The sequence below is a fragment of the Peromyscus californicus genome, unplaced genomic scaffold (genome assembly GCF_007827085.1).
Source record: "Peromyscus californicus insignis strain IS unplaced genomic scaffold, ASM782708v3 Scaffold_6__1_contigs__length_162567912, whole genome shotgun sequence".
NCBI lineage: Eukaryota > Metazoa > Chordata > Mammalia > Rodentia > Cricetidae > Peromyscus > Peromyscus californicus.
In genome coordinates this window covers 39,833,923-39,843,571 of record NW_026294584.1, presented here as the reverse complement: position 1 = coordinate 39,843,571, position 9,649 = coordinate 39,833,923, and positions in this window count along the sequence as shown.

Genomic DNA, 9,649 nt, shown 5'->3' with positions numbered 1-9,649 from the left:
ATGCATCTTAAAAAAAATAAAACAAAATACAAAAAATTATACTATTTTAGTGACACGTGACATTATCCATTGTGAGACTGAGTTGACACACAACCAGGCAGGTCCTGAAGCTCTTCAGTAACTAAGGCAAGTTTAGAGGGTTTGCATTTTATTTCTGCACACACAGACGCAGTCTGCAAAAGCCGCCCACAGGTGTCTTGCATGATCAGTGCAGTTCGGTCTTCCATGATCAGTGGAGCCTGGTCTTCCGTGATCAGTGGAGCCTGGTCCTCCGTGATCAGTGGCGCTCAGTCCTCCATGATCATGCAGCTCAGTCCTCCACGATCAGTGCAGCTCAGTCCTCCACGAACAGTGCAGTTCAGTCCTCCATGATCAGTGCAGCTCAGTCCTCCATGAACAGTGCCTCTCAATCCTCCATCATTGTTGCAGCCAAGGTTCTGGAGCAGACTGAGCTTCTTTATCTTTGTGTTTTGTTTTTGTTCTTTAATTACTCATTCATGATGATGGAAAAAAATGTGCTTCTCAAGAAATAAGAAAAAGGAAATTCAGGAAGTAGTTCATCAACCATAAACCTTTCAATTCCTTTACATAAAAACGGTTGGGAATTTGGTTTCAAGTTAGAATGGAAAAAAAAATAGAACTAAACACAATCTCATATTTTGGCAACAAGAAAAGTTTATAGACCTAAAACACTTTAAATTGGCCTGTGATTATAAAATTATAATTGTAACTGTGCCATGAGATTTAGGACCTTCCCAGGAAATGCTGTGTGTATATAAAAATGACTCATTGTAAAACCACTGGAGCCTGAGCACAGGATCATTTTCTAGGAGAAAAGATAATTCAGTTCGGGTAATTGAGGTACATGGTCAATCTATCATTGTCTGCATATTTCTTGATTTTATTTCCATATATTTCTATAAATGTAATAATGCTATAAGAAATTCTCCCAAGTTTTGAGGAAAAGTATAAATATAGTCAATATAGTAAGGGTTTCGTGTGTGTGTGTGTGTGTGTGTGTGTGTGTGTGTGTGATTTCTTTTTGTCTTAAAGTGGGTAAATTTTCAGACCCAGTCTCAGGATGGTCAAGAGTTTGAGTAAATGCTTACATTTACTGATGTGTATGATTTATATAATATTATATTCAAAAGCCTTTATATTGTGTATACAGATATGATATGCAAATCAAACTCACATGGTGTTTGCTAAACAGTTGAATAACAAATAATATATCTCTAAATTAATAATTATATAACCTGTGCTAATGATTATATTAGCAACTCTTTTGGCTGACAATATAAGAAGAGTCAATCACTTCTAGGGAGGACAGAGTAGAATCCTTTAACTGAAGAATCACAGCTGGATACTGATAATAATTTGCTACAAAAATTAACAATTAAATGGGAGTTAATTGTGACATAGAAAAGAAGGAATGGAGGCTTAGCAGTCAGTTATAACAGAAGTTGCACAATTTCTAAGGCATTCCTGCATGTATCATAGACATACGTACAATTACAAGCACATATGTACACATATAATACAGTGAAATGTGAGAAACTGTCCCTTATTTTGTTGCCTAGTGGAAGGAAACAGTGGCCACAGGGAAAATGATTTGCAACAGACCTATGAAGTTGAATTATCTCAGCGTTAAATTTAAAGACAGTTGTCAGAATAAAGATAGATCATGACATAGAGAATTCAACAAAATAAGTTATTTTCTCTTTTGGAGAAAATAAAGAATATATGTTATTACAGGTGTGGATATGGCAGAAGGCCACACTCTCTTAAATCCAATGTGCTTATTAAACTTCCGCTTTGTAGAAAACAAAGTACTCCTATTTATCTCAAATAAATGAATAAATATTGAGTAACAAGAATATTTATAAGAGTTTGAAAGTGTGTGAAAACTAAAATTAAGAACGTGTCTGGAAGAGAGAAGGATCCATAATTGCTATGTAAAATGAGTAAAAAAAATTCTTAATAAAAAAAGAAAGAAAAAATGTGTCTGGAAAACTAGTTCCAGTTCAACATGAAAGCCATGAGTATGCTGAAATAACTACAGCTTTCTGTTCTGTAAAAGCTTATCATGGTTAATCCACATCTGGAAAAAAATGATTGCTTACTTTACTCTCTAACATCATATGTGAGTTGACCAGCTCAATGACATGGTAGGAACAAATTGCACTGTTAAATGATATGACATAAGAACTAGATCAAATGTAAGTTCTGGAGAAACAAAGAAACATGAGTTATTTTGAGATACACATATAAATTATAAAATATAATTTAATTTAAAAATAGAAGAAGACTCATTAGAATTTGAAGGAAATGAAAATGTTCTAGTGTATGAGTATTAAAATATCAGAAAAAAACAGACAGAAATGGAGGAATTACCTGAAGAAATAAACAGCTTTATTTTTATAATGACGAGAGGATGGCAAATGATAGAAAATTTAGTCCCAAGCAAGAGTTAAACACCAACAAATACACAAACAATAAAAGATATCTACTTATTTGTATAGTTAGAATCAAAATACAAAATTACCTGAAAGTCAAGCAAAAGCATATTTTTTGGAGAAGTACGAATTTAAGAAATATAATTGACTTCTTAGAAGTCACGAAAGCAAAAGAGTTTGTAGTGACCCAAAGAAGTGCAATTAAAGTTCTACCTGATACACATAATTTTGACTAAATCTCTGATGTTCAGTAGAAGTAGAAAGACTTTCTTAATTGATTAAATCTTGAGACACTTAACTTCCATTGGATGCACTGAATTTTTGTACAGTTTGAATGTATATGCACATATAGATAAGGAACCCTGGAGATTAGTCCAATGATAAACATTGATCTTATCTCATTCTTTTTTATTGGAAAGGATAATTGATTGTATATAACAGATATGAACACAATACTCTAGGTGCTTTTAGCATAATTAAAATGAAGATCTACAGCAGTAACAACAGAAAGGATGGGAAAAGCATCCATTAATGTACGGTTGAAATTATACAAGGTAAAAACAGTTCATTGATAACTTGTACTTTTGTTTCTTAAAGATGCATACTGATTGATTTGGTATATGTTAAACTTTAAAAACATGTAAATAGGAATTCAAACAATTAAATTTTCTTATATATTCATATGTCAGAGGCTTATTTATGGATGTGATATTGCTGGAAGGTAGTGGAACCTATAAGAGGTAGAGCCTTATGGGAGAATTACATCATTGAATAGAGATTGCTGGCCCCTGGATTTCTTCTTTTTCCAGTGCTTCCTGGCTCATAAAGTAAGTGGTATTGTAATTCTGTTTGCTTCTGCAGTGATGTGCTGTATTACCAAAGCCCAACCTACAGCAATGTGGCCGTTTGTCTATCAATTACAATCTCCAAAATTGTAATCCAAAATAAAATTTTCTCCTTTTATGTTATCAAGTAAAATAAAATGATATTTCGTTATAAAATAAATTCCAAAAATAAAATTGCAGACATTTCTAAAATTTCTGTAAATTTTGAAGAGTGAAACTTTTTTGTTGTCATATTACAATCAAAAGTTTTACTCATCTGTAAATTCTATAAACCCAATAATGGCTCACCTTGCAAAATATAGCTGCTGGTGTGATAGTGGCATAGGTGTTATAGGAGTAATCCAGCACTTCGCAGCTGGATTTAACGTCGACTACAGAAGATAGAACTTATGCCTAGTACTGTTAACAAGGTCAAAGGCCCATGACTAAATCATAGGGACTGGAGAAGAACAAATTCTATTATTTCACAAATGGACATAATATTAAACTTTCTCATAAATTATTATCTTTATGCCTACAGATGAGTACATCTCTCAGTGTTATTTTAAAAGTAGTGATGAATACAGAGACCTAAAGCTAGTCAATGTTCATGTAATAAGAAACTAGAGTAGTCTGCTTCTGAATAGTACATCTGTATCACACCCCTTCCTCTAAGGTTCAGTGGCAGAAAAGGCAGAAAGATTGTAAGACCCAGAGGTGGTCCACCCACTGACTGATTTGAAACAATATTTTCTATCCATAACAAATTCATAGAAGGTGGGGACTATATACATAAGACATGCAAATGATCAAGTTAGACAAAATCCTAATGTGGTTTGAGGAGAGGCTCATGACATCTCACCACTATCTGAGGTATCTGAGGAGCTATTCGGCCACTGATGCCTCTGGTGAGGGATAATTAGTTATCTTCAGCAACGTTGGTCCCTGAGAGGGTGACATCTGTGCATGTTGGCAGCACAAGGTAGACTCAATGGTTTGTAAAGAGAAAGAGAGAGAGAGAGAGATGAGAGAGAGAGAGAGAGAGAGAGAGAGAAAGCACATGAAGTTAGGAGAGAGAAATGGTGGAGGTATAGAGGAGGAAAGGAAGGAGAAGGAATGGAAGGTGAATTTGATCAAAATAGGTGTATGTATGTATGAAATTCTCAAGCAATAAAAATATATTGAAAACAATCTTGTTAATAAAAGCTTATGCTTTCTACTTAGAAATAAATAATCCAATTACTATAATATCGTGATTTTTTTCATAAGCAGCTCAAAATGCCTATCTTAAGTTGGAAAATTTGGGGATTGTATTTCTTTAACTAAACACACTGGTCCACCAATTTTACCTTCCCCACTGTGCTATCTTTGTACGGCTGGGGAATTTGAGTGCTATGATTAATGAGGGATCCAGGCAATAGCTATGCTATTAGTTACCACTGCTGTTAAGACCTTCAGAGGGAAGTTCTTTTTGCACTGAGATGAGAAAGCTTTGTGTTGCCCATATCTCTGACCTTCCTGAAATTATAGGAAAACAATTAGGTTCTTTCATTTATTTATTGTTATTAAGCAATGTTTTGTAATTATTTAATTTTGTCAGCCTTGTTTTGAACTCAGATTGCTTCCTTGGAAATTGAAAACAACAGTAATTATCCAGTGTAGCTTGTCAATTTAAATGAACTTAATTGAAACATAATATTCCTTCTACAAATTTTTCTAATCTAAGCAAGTGATTTTACAAATACTGGCAAAAGTATATATTCATGTATCTCTTAACACAATCAATTTAATTTTTAATTAACCTATTTTGTCTTCTAGTTCAATACAGCACACCAAAAATAAAAAATTTCCTGGTATACTTTCAAACTTCCTCATGAATTAAAACAACTGGTAAAAAGTCAGAACTACAAAAAAATGAATGAGTGGGCACACACAGATGACAGAATCACCTTGGAGACATGAGACAATGAAACATGAGTCAAGAGACGACAGTGCCTTTGAAGATGTGTTACTTCTTTTAGCTTACAGAAAATCCTTTTTCACTTGTCCCAAATTAAAAATCTTGTAAACCTTCCCCTTAACATCACATGATGTATCCATCAGGAGATTTCTGTTAACATTTTGATTAAATAAAACATGTCAGAGATCTCTTTTGTGATGGTTTCTCAGCTAGAGTGGGAAACTGGCAGACACTCAAAGAAAGGGAAAGTGATGGGACTTCCTGTAACCAATTTTGCAGCACTGCTCTGCAAAGAATCTTTAAGACGTGGACAGTTTTCAGCTTGTTCAACTTAAATGGGAGCCACGCATGTCCCATCTCTCACCACTCAGAGCTCCAAACTGACATTCTGCTTTTCTCAAAGCCACGCCAGGAAGGAAACCAGAACTGTTTTCATGAGCACAAAAAATATTTTCCAGCTAACCACAGGGCCCTAGTTTAAAAAAAATGACAACCTAAAATGTTGGAAGAAAAGCACTAAGATGTAAGTACATGAAACACAATAAATAAGTATTTAGAAAAAAACTGAAAAAAAGCACCTCCCTTTTGTGGCTATTACCTAAACACAGCATGCAATGACCTCACACCAAATCCAAACTCACTTAGATTTTCTGGAATTTTGTTAGAAAATGTATTTTTCACATGGTGCATTTGTGTGTATCATTCATTTAACCTTTTTATTTTCTTAAAAAATGATTCAGTGATTCAGTGTCTCATTTGAACTATGTTTGTGGCATTTATATTTTGTATTATTCACACACACACACACACACACACACACACACACACACACAGAGAGAGAGAGAGAGAGAGAGAGAGAAAGAGAGACAGAGACAGAGAGACAGGGACAGAGAGAGAGACAGACAGAGAAAGAGAGGAGAGAGAGAGACAGAGAGAGAGAGAGAGAGAGAGAGGATAGAGAGAGAGAGAGAGAGTGAGAGAGAGAGAGAGGAGAGAGAGAGGAGAGAGAGAGAGAGGGAGGGAGGGAGAGAGGGAGGGAGGGAGGGAGAAGGAGAGAGACAGAGAAACACACCACTGAGAATTTTTTTGTAGATAGTCCTTATCAAATCAACAAAAGCTCAGTCTATTCGTAACCTTTTGATAGATTTGTTTGTTTGTTTTTCAAGACAGGGTTTCTCTGTGTAGTTTTGGTGCCTGTCCTGGATCTCACTCTTGAGACTAGGCTGGCCCTTGAACTCACAGAGATCTGCCTGACTCTGCCTCCCAAGTGCTGGGATCAAAGGCTTGCGTCACTGCCACCGGAGCTGTTAATAGATTTTATAGTAAGTGGTTATTAAATTATAAAGTATGTTTAAGAATAGATTCACATACATGTATTATTTTTATTCTTAAATATTTTGTTGCACTTTTCATTATTTTACAGTTTCAGGCATTTGTATAATGAATTTTGTCATTTTTCCCTCAGTATCTATTCCTCTTTTTCATTCTCCTTCCTTGTCCACTGGAACATTCCTTTTCTGAAAGTCCTGCTCCTTTCACATCTTCTTTATGTATGTGACCCTCTGACTTAATAAGTGTTGCAATCCTGAGTATGGATGGGGTATTATTTAACAAACCAAGGCAATACATTTCTGTGGCTACTGAAAAACAAGAAGTACTCCATTCCCCAAACAAGCATTATCTGCCAACAGCTCCTCCTGGGAGTGTAGCGTCTCATGGATCCACTCCCTCATCATGATGGGATGTTGAAAAACAAACGTTGTGCAGGTGTGGTGAAGACAATCACAGCTGAATGAGCACTTGGGTGTAACGGCTCTGTCATGTCCAGAAAAAAAAGACTTTTCTTTAAATTTTAATCAACTTTAAGTAACTGGAATGTCTTAATTCCTCATACTTGGTCATAATGTTTACTTCTTTTGCAGGGTTGGATTTAGTTGGCTAATAGCATATTTGCTCTTTTCATACTATAGTTTGAATGAAGTTAGCAAAATTCATGTGTTTGAATGTTAATTGCCAATACCACAGATATTGAAAGTGGTGGGGCTTTTTTAGAATAATTGGACCATTAGAGCAATGCTCTTTGTGAACGGATTAATGATGTCTTCAAGAGGATGGGTTGGATATAGACATTCGGTCTCTGATAAAAAGGCGACTTCTGCCTCTTGCTCCTTTGCTTCTACCTCATGAATTTCCATATTCAATTAATAATTGATACAGCAAATGAAGACCTTTACCAGGTTCTGGTCCCTCATTTTCTGACATCTCAGCCCCCAAGAACTGTGAGTCAAATATATGTTTTGTTTCATTTGCCTCTTCCAGCATATAGGATGATGTAAGAGAGAGTACTGGAACATCTTAATTTTTCCATTTCTTGCTATGACTTCACCTGGGTTAAAATTGTTGTTAGAGTGGAGCTGCCGTTGTAGAGTAGGTCAACAACTCATCCTTCTGCTCCAGTTTTCTAGAAGCTCTTCCTGGGGAGTTGGTTTTATTTCTTTCAATATTTGCTAGAATTCACCAACATGGACATCTGTGCTTCATACTTGAGTTTGTTCTAGGCTTTCAAACTGAAAAGTGTTGACTGAAATTCTTTTTTTTGTTTTTTAGATTTATTTATTTATTATGTATACAGCATGTATGACTGCAGGCCAGAAGAGGGCACCAGATCTCATTACAGATGGTTGTGAGCCAACATGTGGTTGCTGGGAATTGAACTCAAGACCTCTGGAAGAGCACTCAGTGCTCTTAACCTCTGAGCCATCTCTCCAGCCCCTGAAATTCTTAAATAGAGATCAGGTTAAAGTATTCTATACTTCTTTGTGTGTGTAAAGTTTGTTGTTTCTTTGGGAGTTTGGAAGTTGGCCAGAACCATATAAATTATCAAGGTAAAGATTATTCTTTAGCATACAACTTTTTATAAACATTTTAATTCATCAAATCACATAAAATGCAATATAATAGAGAAATAATTAATTCAAGAAAAAAGCACATGGCAGATTCCCACTGTGGTACACAGTGGCATCTACAAGCCGTGCATGGCAGATTTAGCTATTGTTAGTACAGAAAAAAAAAAAAAAAGAGTTTTGGACTACATGCTGCTGGATGGAAGCATAGACCCACTGCTTCCCAGAGATTCGGTGGTACACATGGTTCCCCCAGAGCTGGTCATAAACATAGTTCCACCATGTTGGGAAGCTGAGGTGGGAAGAGTCAGCAGCCAAAGCTGTCACTTGTGTTCTAACCACTCTACAGTTTAAAGCAATAGATTCACAATAAGATAGATTCAGCTGAAATAAATCTCTGAATGGTTTACAGGGTGTGTAAAAATATGTGTAGGCTTGGAAGAGAGAAGAAAATGAATATAGATAGTTATATAAAGAAATAGTTTTAAAAATAAAGTCTTTTAAAGGGACAGTGAAAGTAATATAAAAAATAAGCCACGTAAAGATGGAAATCACACAGAAAGACTGGATTATAATGTATTTGGAAATTTTAACTTCTGAGAGACATTTGATTGTAAAGGCTATTCATTTAAACCAATGTGTATATTTTAAAGATATCTTGACTTCAAAATTTGGATCTAAGGATATGTTGCTTTGGAAAGGAGGCTCTGTTTTTTTTTCCCCACAGGAAGCAAGAGGCTATGGATTTGTTCCAGGTTAAGATATATCAGGTTTGATTAGCCAAGATCCCCTGAGAGGTCTCCAGATGATCCAGCTTCCAAAAACAGCTTCAAGTCAATTGGTTCAGACAATGCAGCCTCAGAGACCATTCCAGTCAGGACTTAACTATAATTCTTTTTTTTTTTTTATTTTGCAATACAATTCAGTTCTACATATCAGCCACGGATTTCCTTGTTCTCCCCACCCCCCGCCCCCCCTCACCTTCCCCTCAGCCCACCCCCCCCCCATTCCCATCTCCTCCAGGGCAAAGCCTTCCCCACAGACTGAGATCAACCTGGTAGACTCAGTCCAAGTAGGTCCAGTCCCCTCCTCCCAGGCCGAGCCAAGCAATCCTGCATAGGCCCCAGGTTTCAAACAGCCAGCTCATGCAGTGAGCACAAGATCTGGTCCCACTGCCTGGATGCCTCCAAAACAGATCAAGCCAATCAACTGTCTCACCCATTCAGAGGGCCTGATCCAGTGGGGACCCCTCAGGCATTGGTTCATAGTTCATGTGTTTCCATTCATTTGGCTATTTGTCCCTGTGCTTTATCCAACCTATGACATCATGAGGTTTGCAGACAAATGGATGGATCTAGAAAAAATCATCCTGAGTGAGGTAACCCAGACTCAGAAAGACAAACATGGTATGTACTCACTCATAGCAGGATACTAGACATGAAACAAGGATGAATTGTCTGCTACTCACATCACCAGGGAGGCTACCTGGAAAACAGGACCCCAAGA